Here is a 10179-nt window from a genome sequence, read left to right as displayed (position 1 = left end):
AGAGTCCCAGGCAGGATAACCCAAGGAGAAACATGCCGAGACACATGGTAATCAAAGTGACAAATATTAAAGACAAAGAAAAATTATTGAAAGCAACAAGGGAAAAAAGACAACATACAAGGGAACTCCAATAAGGTTAACAGCTGATTTCTCGGCAGAAACTCTGCAAGCCAGAAGGGAGTGGCACAAGGAGACAAAGTGAGAGAGTGGCATAGACATATATACACTATAAAACGTAAAATAGATAGCTAGTGGGAAGCAGCCGCATAGCACAGGGAGATCAGCTCGGTGCTTTGTGACCACCTAGAGGGGTGGGATAGGGAGGGTGGGAGGGAGGGAGACGCAAGAGGGAACAGATATGGGAACATATGTATATGTATAATTGATTCACTCTGTTATAAAGCAGAAACTAACACACCATTGTAAAGCAATTATACTCCAATAAAGATGTAAAAAAAATAATAAAATAAAATCAAACATGGTTAATCTTTTGGTAAATAAATTAATTAATTAATTAATTAATTAATTAAAGTGATGGAAGGGAAGAACCTACAACGAAGACTACTCTACCTGGCAAGGATCTCATTCAGATTCAACAGAGAAATCAAAAGCTTTACAGACAAGCAAAAGCTAAGAAAATTCAGCACAACCAAACCAGCTCTACAACAGATGCTAAAGGAACTTCTCTAAGTGAGAAACACAAGAGAAGAAAAGGACCTACAAAAACAAACCCATAACAATTAAGAGAATGGTAATAGGAACATACATATCGATAATTACCTTAAACACGAATGGATTAAATGCTCCAACAAAAAGACACAGGCTTGCTGAATGGATACAAAAACAAGACCCATATACATGCTCTCTATAAGAGATCCACTTCAGACCTAGGGACACATACAGACTGAAAGTGAGGGGCTGGAAAAAGATATTCCATGCAAATGGAAATCAAAGGAAAGCTGGAGTAGCAATACTCATATCAGATAAAATAAACTTTAAAATAATGTTACAAGAGACAAGGAAGGACACTACATAATGATCGAGGGATCAATCCAAGAAGAAGATATAACAATTATATACACACCCAACACAGGAGGACTTCAATACATAAGGCAACTGCTAACAGCTATAAAAGAGGAAATCGACAGTAACACAATAATAGTGGGGGACTTTAACACCTCACTTACACCTATGGACAGATCATCCAGACAGAAAATTAATAAGGAAACACAAGCTTAAATGACACAATAGACCAGAACATTCTCCAGGATAGATCACATTTTGGGTCACAAATCAAGCCTCGGTAAATTTAAGAAAATTGAAATTATATCAAGCATCTCTTCCGACCACAACGCTATGAGATTGGAAATCAATTATAGGGAAAAAATGTAAGAAACACGAACACATGGAGGCAAAACAATACATTACTAAATAACCAAGAGATCACTGAAAAAATCAAAGAGGAAATCAAAAAATACCTAGAGACAAATGACAAAGAAAAAAGGACAATCCAAAACCTATCGGATGCAGCAAAAGCAGTTCTAAGAGGGAATTTTCTAGCAATACAAGCCTACCTCAAGAAACAAGAAAAATCTCAAATAAACAATCTAACCTTACACCTAAAGGAACTAGAGAAAGAAGAACAAACAAAACCCAAAGTTAGCAGAAGGAAAGAAATCATAAAGATCAGAGCAGAAATAAATGCAACAGAAACAAAGAAAACAATAGCAAAGATCAATAAAACTAAAAGCTGGTTCTTTGAGAAGATAAACAACACTGATAAACCTTTAGCCAGACTCAACAAGAAAAAGAGGGAGAGGACTCTAATCAATAAAATTAGAAATGAAAAAGGAGAAGTTACAACAGACACCACAGAAATACAAAGCATCCTAACAGACTACTATAAGCAACTCTATGCCAATAAAATGGACAACCTGGAGGAAATGGACAAATTCTTAGAAAGGTATAATCTTCCAAGACTGAACCAGGAAGAAACAGAAAATATGAACAGACCAATCACAAGTAATGAAATTGAAACTGTGATTAAAAATCTTCCAACAAACAAAAAGTCCAGGATCAGATGGCTTCACAGGTGAATTCTATCAAACATTTAGAGAAGAGCTAACACCCATCCTTCTCAAACTCTTCCAAAAAATTGCAGAGGAAGGAACACTCCCAAACTCATTCTATGAGGCCACCATCAGCCTGATACCAAAACCCAACAAAGACACCACAAAAGAAGAAAATTACAGACCAATATCACTCATGAATATAGATGCAAAAATCCTCAACAAAATACTAGCAAACAGAATCCAACAACACATTAAAAGGATCATACACCATGATCAAGTGGGATTTATCCCAGGGATGCAAGGATTCTTCAATATACGCAAATCAATCAATGTGATACACCCTATTAACAAATTGAAGGATAAAAACCATATGATCATGTCAATAGATGCAGAAAAAGCTTTTGACAAAATTCAACACCCATTTATGGTAAAAACTCTCCAGAAAGTGGGCATAAGGGAACCTACCTCAACATAATAAAGGCCATATACGACAAACCCACAGCAAACATCATTCTCAATGGTGAAAAACTGAAAGCATTTCCTCTAAGATCAAGAACAAGGATGTCCACTCCTGCCACTATTATTCAACATAGTTTTGGAAGTCCTGGCCATGGCAGGCAGAGAAGAAAAAGAAATAAAAGGAATACAAATTGGAAAAGAAGAAGTACAACTGTCACTGTTTGCAGATGACATGATACTATACAGAGAATCCTAAAGATGCCACCAGAAAACTACTAGAGCTAATCAATGAATGTGGTAAGGCTGCAGGATACAAAATTAATGCACAGAAATCTCTGGCATTCCTATACACTAACAACAAAAGATTAGAAAGAGCAATTAAGGAAACACTCCCATTCACCACTGCAACAAAAAGAATAAAATATCTAGGAATAAACCTACCTAGGGAGACAAAAGACCTGTATGCAGAAAACTATAAGACACTGATGAAAGAAATTAAAGATGACACAGATGGAGAGATATACCATGTTCTTGGATTGAAAGAATCAATCTTGTGAAAATGACTACCCAAATCAATCTACAGATTCAAGGCAATACCTATCAAATTACCAGTGGCCTTTTTTCAGAACTAGAACAAAAAATCTTAAAATTTTTATGGAGACACAAAAGACCCCGAATAGCCAAAGCAGTCTTGAGGGAAAAAAACAGAGCTGGAGGAATCAGACTCCCTGACTTCAGACTATAGTACAAAGCTACAGTAATCAAGACAATATGGAACTGGCACAAAAACAGAAGTATAGGTCAATGGAACAGGATAGAAAGCCCAGAGATAAACCCACGCATATATGGTCACCTTATCTTTGATAAAGGAGGCAGGAATGTACAGTGGAGAAAGGACAGCCTCTTCAATAAGTGGTGCTGGGAAAACTGGACAGGGACATGTAAAAGTATGAGATTAGATCACTTCCTAACACCATACACAAAAATAAGCTCAAAATGGATTAAAGACCTAAATGTAAGGCCAGAAACTATAAAACTCTTAGAGGAAAACATAGGCAGAACACTCTATGACATAAATCACAGCAAGATCCTTTTGGACCCACCTCCTAGAGAAATGGAAATAAAGACAAAAATAAACACATGGGACCTAATGAAACTTAAAAGCTTTTGCACAGCAAAAGAAACCATAAACAAGATCAAAAGACAACCCTCAGAGTGGGAGAAAATATTTGCAAATGAAGCAACTGACAAAGGATTAATCTCCAAAATTTATAAGCAGCTCATGCAGCTCAATAACAAAAAAACAAACAACCCAATCCAAAAATGGGCAGAAGACCTAAATAGACATTTCTCCAAAGAAGATATACAGATGGCCAATAAACACATGAAAGGATGCTCAACATCTTTAATCATTAGAGAAATGCAAATCAAAACTACAATGAGATATCATCTCACACCAGTCAGAATGGCCATCATCAAAAAATCTAGAAACAATAAATTTTGGAGAGGGTGTGGAAAAAAGGGAACACTCTTGCACTGCTGGTGGGAATGTGAATTGGTACAGCCACTATGGAGAACAGTATGTAGGTTCCTTTAAAAACTACAAATAGAACTACCATATGACCCAGCAATCCCACTACTGGGCATATACCCTGAGAAAACCGTAACTCAAAAAGAGTCATGTACCAAAATGTTCATTGCAGCCCTATTTACAATAGCCCGGAGACGGAAACAACCTAAGTGCCCATCATCGGATGAATAGATAAAGAAGATGTGGCACATATATACAATGGAATATTACTCAGCCATAAAAAGAAATGAAATTGAGCTATTTGTAATGAGGTGGATAGACCTAGAGTCTGTCATACAGAGGGAAGTAAGTCAGAAAGAGAAAGACAAATACCGTATGCTAAAACATATATATGGAATTTAAGAAGAAAAAAAATGGCATGAAAAACCTAGGGGTAAGACAGGAATAAAGACACAGACCTACTAGAGAATGGACTTGAGGATATGAGGAGGGGGAAGGGTAAGCTGTGACAAAGTGAGAGGCATGGACATATATACACTACCAAACGTAAGGTAGATAGATAGTGGGAAGCAGCCGCATAGCACAGGGAGATCAGCTCGGTGCTTTGTGACCGCCTGGAGGGGTGGGATAGGGAGGGTGGGAGGGAGCCGCAAGAGGGAGGGGATATGGGAACATATGTATAACTGATTCACTCTGTTATAAAGCAGAAACTAACACAGCATTGTTAAGCAATTATACTCCAATAAAGATGTAAAAAACAAACAAACAAATAATAAACAAATGGGACCTAATGAAACTTAAAAGCTTTTGCAAATCAAAGGAAACTGCAAACAAGACAAAAAGACAACCCTCAGAATGGGAGAAAATATTTCCAAACGAACCAACATACAAAGGATTAATCTCCAAAATAAATAAACAGCTCATGCAGCTCAATATCAAAAAAACAAACAACCCAATCCAAAAATGGGCAGGAGACCTAAATAGACATCTCTCCAAAGAAGACATACAGATGGCCAAGAAGCACATGAAAAGTTGCTCAACATATCTCATCATTAGGGAAATGCAAATCAATCTACAATGAGGTATCACCTCACACCAGTTAGAACGGGCATCATCGGAAAATCTACAAGCAACAAATGCTAGAGAGGGTGTGGAGAAAAGGGAACCCTCTTGCACTGTTGGTGGGAATGTAAATTGATACAGCCACTATGGAGAACAGTACGGAGGTTCCTTAAAAAACTAAAAATAGAATTACCATACGACCCAGCGATCCCACTACTGGGCATATACCCAGAGAAAACCATAATTCAAAAAGACACATGCACCCCAATGTTCATTGCAGCACTATTTACAATAGCCAGGTCATGGAAACAACCTAAATGCCCATTGACAGATGAATGGATAAAGAAGATGTGGTCCATATATACAATGGAATATTACTCAGCCATATAAAGGAACAAAATTGGGTCACTTGTAGAGATGTGGATGGATCTAGAGACTGTCATACAGAGTGAAGTAAGTCAGAAAGAGAAAAACAAATTTCGTATATTAATGCATATATGTGGAACCTAGAAATATGGTACAGATGAACCGGTTTGCAGGGCAGAAATAGAGACACAGATGGAGAGAACAAACGTATGGCCTCCAAGGGGGGAAAGTGGCGGGGGTGGGGGATGAATTGGGATATTGGGATTGACATGTACACAGTAATTGTATAAAAAAGATAACTAATAAAAACCTGCTGTATACAAATAAAATAAAATTCAAAAAAAGAAAATAAAAAAGAAAAATTTTAAAAAGAGGGTGTTAATTGACTGCTATGTTTATAGCACTTGAAAAATACTTTGCAGTCGATTTGAAAACATAAATAAAATAAACACACCACGATTCTAAACTTATTTTTTCCAGCAGAGTTAAGCTTCCTATCAGGTGGCTGTTCAGCTATCACAGTGTAATGATTAAAACCCTCGTATTTTGTGTTGCCAGTTGGTAAGATGGCGGGGGTGCTCTCAGATTGTATTGTTTAACGGCTGTAAAGCTCCCCTATCTCCTGGTTACAAAAATGTTTGCCTTTTGGTTGACTGACTGATTTTGAGGCTCACTTGTTATACTGCTTATTCAGGTTGGAAATCATTAAACAAAATGACAGCTCTTGGTTTAAGAGACCATCACCTAAAAACAACATGGTTCTTGCTACTGAATTCTCATCAGTTTCTCACTCCTATTAAAAATCATTCTTTTCCCACGTGGAAGCCTACGACACCAAGCTTTTCTTCAACAGGCTCAAAACACTTACCAATCATCACCTCATTCATCCTCACCTCTTCCCTATTAAACAGAAACAAGTGTCATTACATCAGGCTAGGCCAAAACCAGAAAGAGTGTGGTTCAGTGGGCGATTATAGGTCTTACAGGAGCAACAGGGCACTCGTTTCCCACTGAGGTATCAAGGTTGAATCAGAGGACAGTAGAGTATTAAAGCTAGAATTTTCCATAAAGATGGAGAGGCAGACTTTAAGAGCCAGTGCTCTACGTGAATGGCAGCTCAGATTTTTCACTCCCTTGGGCAAGGCTCTGAACCCCTTTAGGCCCGGTGTCCCCATCCATAAAATGAAACTAATGAAAGTATGTGCTTCCTTGTGTGGATGTAAGGACTAAATGAGACGGCACAAACGCAGCACTTAGCACAGCGCTCAATAAATGGTAGCTTGTTATTAGGCTCAAGATCAATTCTCCAGGGATTTTAGAGATGAGGATACTGAAGGCATAGGGGTGGCCCAAGGTGCCAGAGTCAGGTCGAAGTAGGGGAGAGATCGAAACCTCACTGTCTCAGTGACAAATTAGTGAAAGGAGCTTAGTGATGATATCCATGATGTCCAAAAATGTCTTTTTTTTTTTTTTTTGGCACACTGTGCAGCATGTGGGATCTTAGTTCCCTGACCAGGGATCGAACCCATGTCCCCTGCAGTGGAAGCTCAGAGTCTTAACCACTGGACCCTGCCGGCTGCTCGTGCCGGGGGATTTCGCGCCCTGGAGGGGGCGGGAGGCGGCGCGACCCGAGGCTGCTGAGCCTCGGGTGCGTCCCTTCCAGGCTGGTGGCCAAGCTGCGTGACGCCCTGGACTGCTGCGCCCGAGCGACAGCGGCAGCTGGAGCGGAGCCTGCGAGGCTCCCAGCAGCTGCTGCGTTCCTGGGAACCAGCCGAGACCCGGGATCCGGAGCCCAGCCCAGGGCCAGAAACTAATGAACAGGCCCCATCTGCAGCATGCACACCCAGCCCGCAGGACCTCAAGGAGCCGGAGCTTCTGACCCAGGCACTGGAGAAGGCTGTACGGGTGCGAAAAGGCATCTCAAAGGCTGGAGAAGGCGACAAGGGCAAGGCCCCCAGCCTGAAGTCTGCGTCCATAGCCGCTTCCCCTGCCACCACAGCCTCTGCCCCGCTCAGCGCCTCACGCAGGGCTGGCAGCCGTGCATCAGAGACAAAAGCCCCCAGGGGCATCCACCAAACCAGGGTGCCTGCCAAGGACCTCCCTGAGTGCAGGCTTCTGTCAGTGGGGGATCAGGCCTGTATGGGGAAGGGGCCGGAGCCACCAAGCCGGAACCAGGACGCAGGGACCAACAAATAGTCCCGGTGGCTGCTCCTCAGGCCCCAGAAGCTTTTACACTCAAGGATAACGGGTGCGCTTCCCAGACCCTCACTGTAGGAATACTTTCTCTACCTGATCAGATCCCGGGCAGCAGCAGGAGTCTGTCTGGGTTTGGGGTGACAGGGAAGGCAGGGCATTGAGCTGGATGCGGGCGAGGGGAGCCCCAGGATGCCACCCCATGAGGCCCAAGCCCGGAAGCTGGCAGAGTGGAACAGCTGGCTGTGAAGGTGCCACGTCTGATGCACTGGGGCCTGTCCTGTGCCCTATCCACTTATCCACCCAGCCCCGGGGGCTCCACATGAGCTCTCGAAGGCCTGGGCTCTGCTTTCTCTCCTCCCTGCCAGGAGGGACCTGGACTGGGCTGGCTCCTGGGGTCACCCCGGAAGCCCTGCCGGAGGAGTGGGTGAGCCTCATCCCTCGCTGGGCTCTGAGTAGGGAGTGGGGCCGGCAGCCCCCAGAGTGACACAGAGCTGTCCTGGGCACCGGCTTCTCCAACAGGATCGTGCTGCAGCGGCCCGAGGCCTTCAGGAAAGCGGCTTCCCGGAATCCCTGGTGAGGCTGGGGGAGGGGGACGGGAGACCAGGGGAGTGTGGAGAGCAGGGAGGCTGAGGCTTCCCACTGGTGAGACTTCTCCCACGGGTCCCTCGGCTTTCTCTGCTGGGTGGTGACACTCTCCGCGTTAGGAGAGTCAGCCTCCCTAGGACGGCTGTAGTTATCTTGGACTCAGCCAGCGGCCTCGGAGGCCCCCAGCTCAGCCTCTCTCAAGCTGTGAGACCTTGAGCAAGGCACTCCGTGTCTCCAAGTCCCCATCTGTCTTCCTTGTGGAGACGACACTAACAGGAGCAGCTTCGAGAGGTGTTGTAGGGCTTAAACAAGGTGGTGCCTTTCGGGTGCTTGTGCTGCGCCTGATACAGAGCCAGCACCAGACATCTTGGTCACCAGTCACTGCTGGCTCCTTCCCCCTTTTTCCTTGAATTCTCTCCTAGCATTTCCCAGAGTGGGCCAGCTCTGTCACCGTTTTCACGGACAGTGTCCCCTCAGTTCCCCAGGACCCCCAAAGGCCCCTCCTGACATTCAGCAGACCCAGACGGCGCAGGCTGGGGCCGCTACCCTGGCCCTTGCCTACTTCTCGTGGCCCAGCCCAGCTGGCTGGAGTCACCACGTTGCTCTCTGCTTTGCGGGCTGCGCACGTGTGCATCCCAGCCTGTGGGCCCAGCTCAGCTCTGCACAGACCAGTGATTCTGCGGATGCTGCTACCACCGCCAGAACCCAGTTCCTGCAGAAAATGCAGACGACTTCAAGCTGGCCCGGCTCTAGGCTCAGCGCCGCGGAGGTGGAGGCAGACTTGCGGCTTGCAGGAGGCCTGCTTGCTGCTAAGACTTCGAATGGGAAGAGCTCGCGGCAGAGCCCAAGGACTGGATGCAGGAGTAGCGCTGCCTGCTCACCCCGGACGGGCTGCAGGCCATCGCGGGGCAGCGTCTCCGCAGGCTGCGGGAGCCGTGCACAGCACCCAGAAGCTGCAGACCCCGGCGGCCCTCGGGCTGCGGGGGCCATGCTGCACCAGCAGATCCACCTGGAAAAGGTCCTGATGGCCGAACTCCTCTCCCTGGTGAGTAAGCAGGAGCCGCTGGGGCCACCCTGTCTCGTGCTGTGCCGGGATGAACACAGCCTGCTCTGTGAGGGAGGCCAGCACTTCCTCACCCTCCTACGAGAAGAAAAGCCTGCTGACTGAGCCCTTCCCGTGGCCAGGCCCACCCCCAGTCCCCCCAGGACCCTGCAGCAAAAGGCAGGCTGCCTCAGCCCCCTAGCCTGACTGTTAGGGAGAGCCGCGGTTCCCTAGGAGGCATTAAATGAATGGACATTGAGGGGATTTTCACTGGAGCAGTAAGCCAGGAGCCCAGAGATGCCTGTACCCCCTTAGGAAACCAGGTTTCCAAGGGGCGGGGACTGACCCCTGGCTCTTCCTGAGGAACTTAGGGCCTTTCTCATGGCTGCTAAATCTGCTGGTCAGGGCTCAGCTTGCCATGGCCTTCCACAGGCTCAGGAGACCTGAGGCTGGTGGGGCCTTTTCTTAGCTACCTATGTTTTCTCTTGCTGCACACTTAAAAGCCACTTCTGTGACATTAAAAGTACTTTAGAAAGTATATATATTTAAATCATTTTTTAAAAAAACCATTGGACCACCAGGGGAGTCCAAAAAAATTTTTTTTTAATTTTTTAGCAATGCGTTTTTTTTAAATAAATTTTACCATTTCTTTTTTTTAATTTTTTAAAATTAATTTATTTATTTATTTTGGCTGCCTTGGGTCTCTGTTGCTGCGCACGGGCTTTCTCTAGTTGCGGCGTGCGGGGGCTACTCTTCATTGCAGTGCGCGGGCTTCTCATCGCGGTGGCTTCTCTTGTTGCGGAGCACAGGCTCTAGGCACGCGGGCTTCAGTAATTGTAGCGTGTGGGCTCAGTAGTTGTGGCTCA

General features: G+C 44.9%; 1 pseudogene across 1 annotated transcript; it reads left to right on the top strand.

The window, feature by feature from the left end:
• The first annotated feature begins 6056 nt into the window (after nucleotides 1-6056).
• LOC309796940 (tubulin epsilon and delta complex protein 2-like) lies at nucleotides 6057-9439 on the top strand (annotated as a pseudogene). Its single transcript has 4 exons — nucleotides 6057-6078; nucleotides 7099-7738; nucleotides 8206-8259; nucleotides 8911-9439. The product of its transcript is annotated as a tubulin epsilon and delta complex protein 2-like (transcript).
• Nucleotides 9440-10179: the final 740 nt, after the last annotated feature.

This window comes from Mesoplodon mirus, assembly GCF_964341445.2.
Source record: "Mesoplodon mirus genome assembly, chromosome: X".
Classification (NCBI taxonomy): Eukaryota; Metazoa; Chordata; class Mammalia; order Artiodactyla; family Ziphiidae; genus Mesoplodon; species Mesoplodon mirus.
This window is presented reverse-complemented; position numbering and strand designations above follow the sequence as displayed.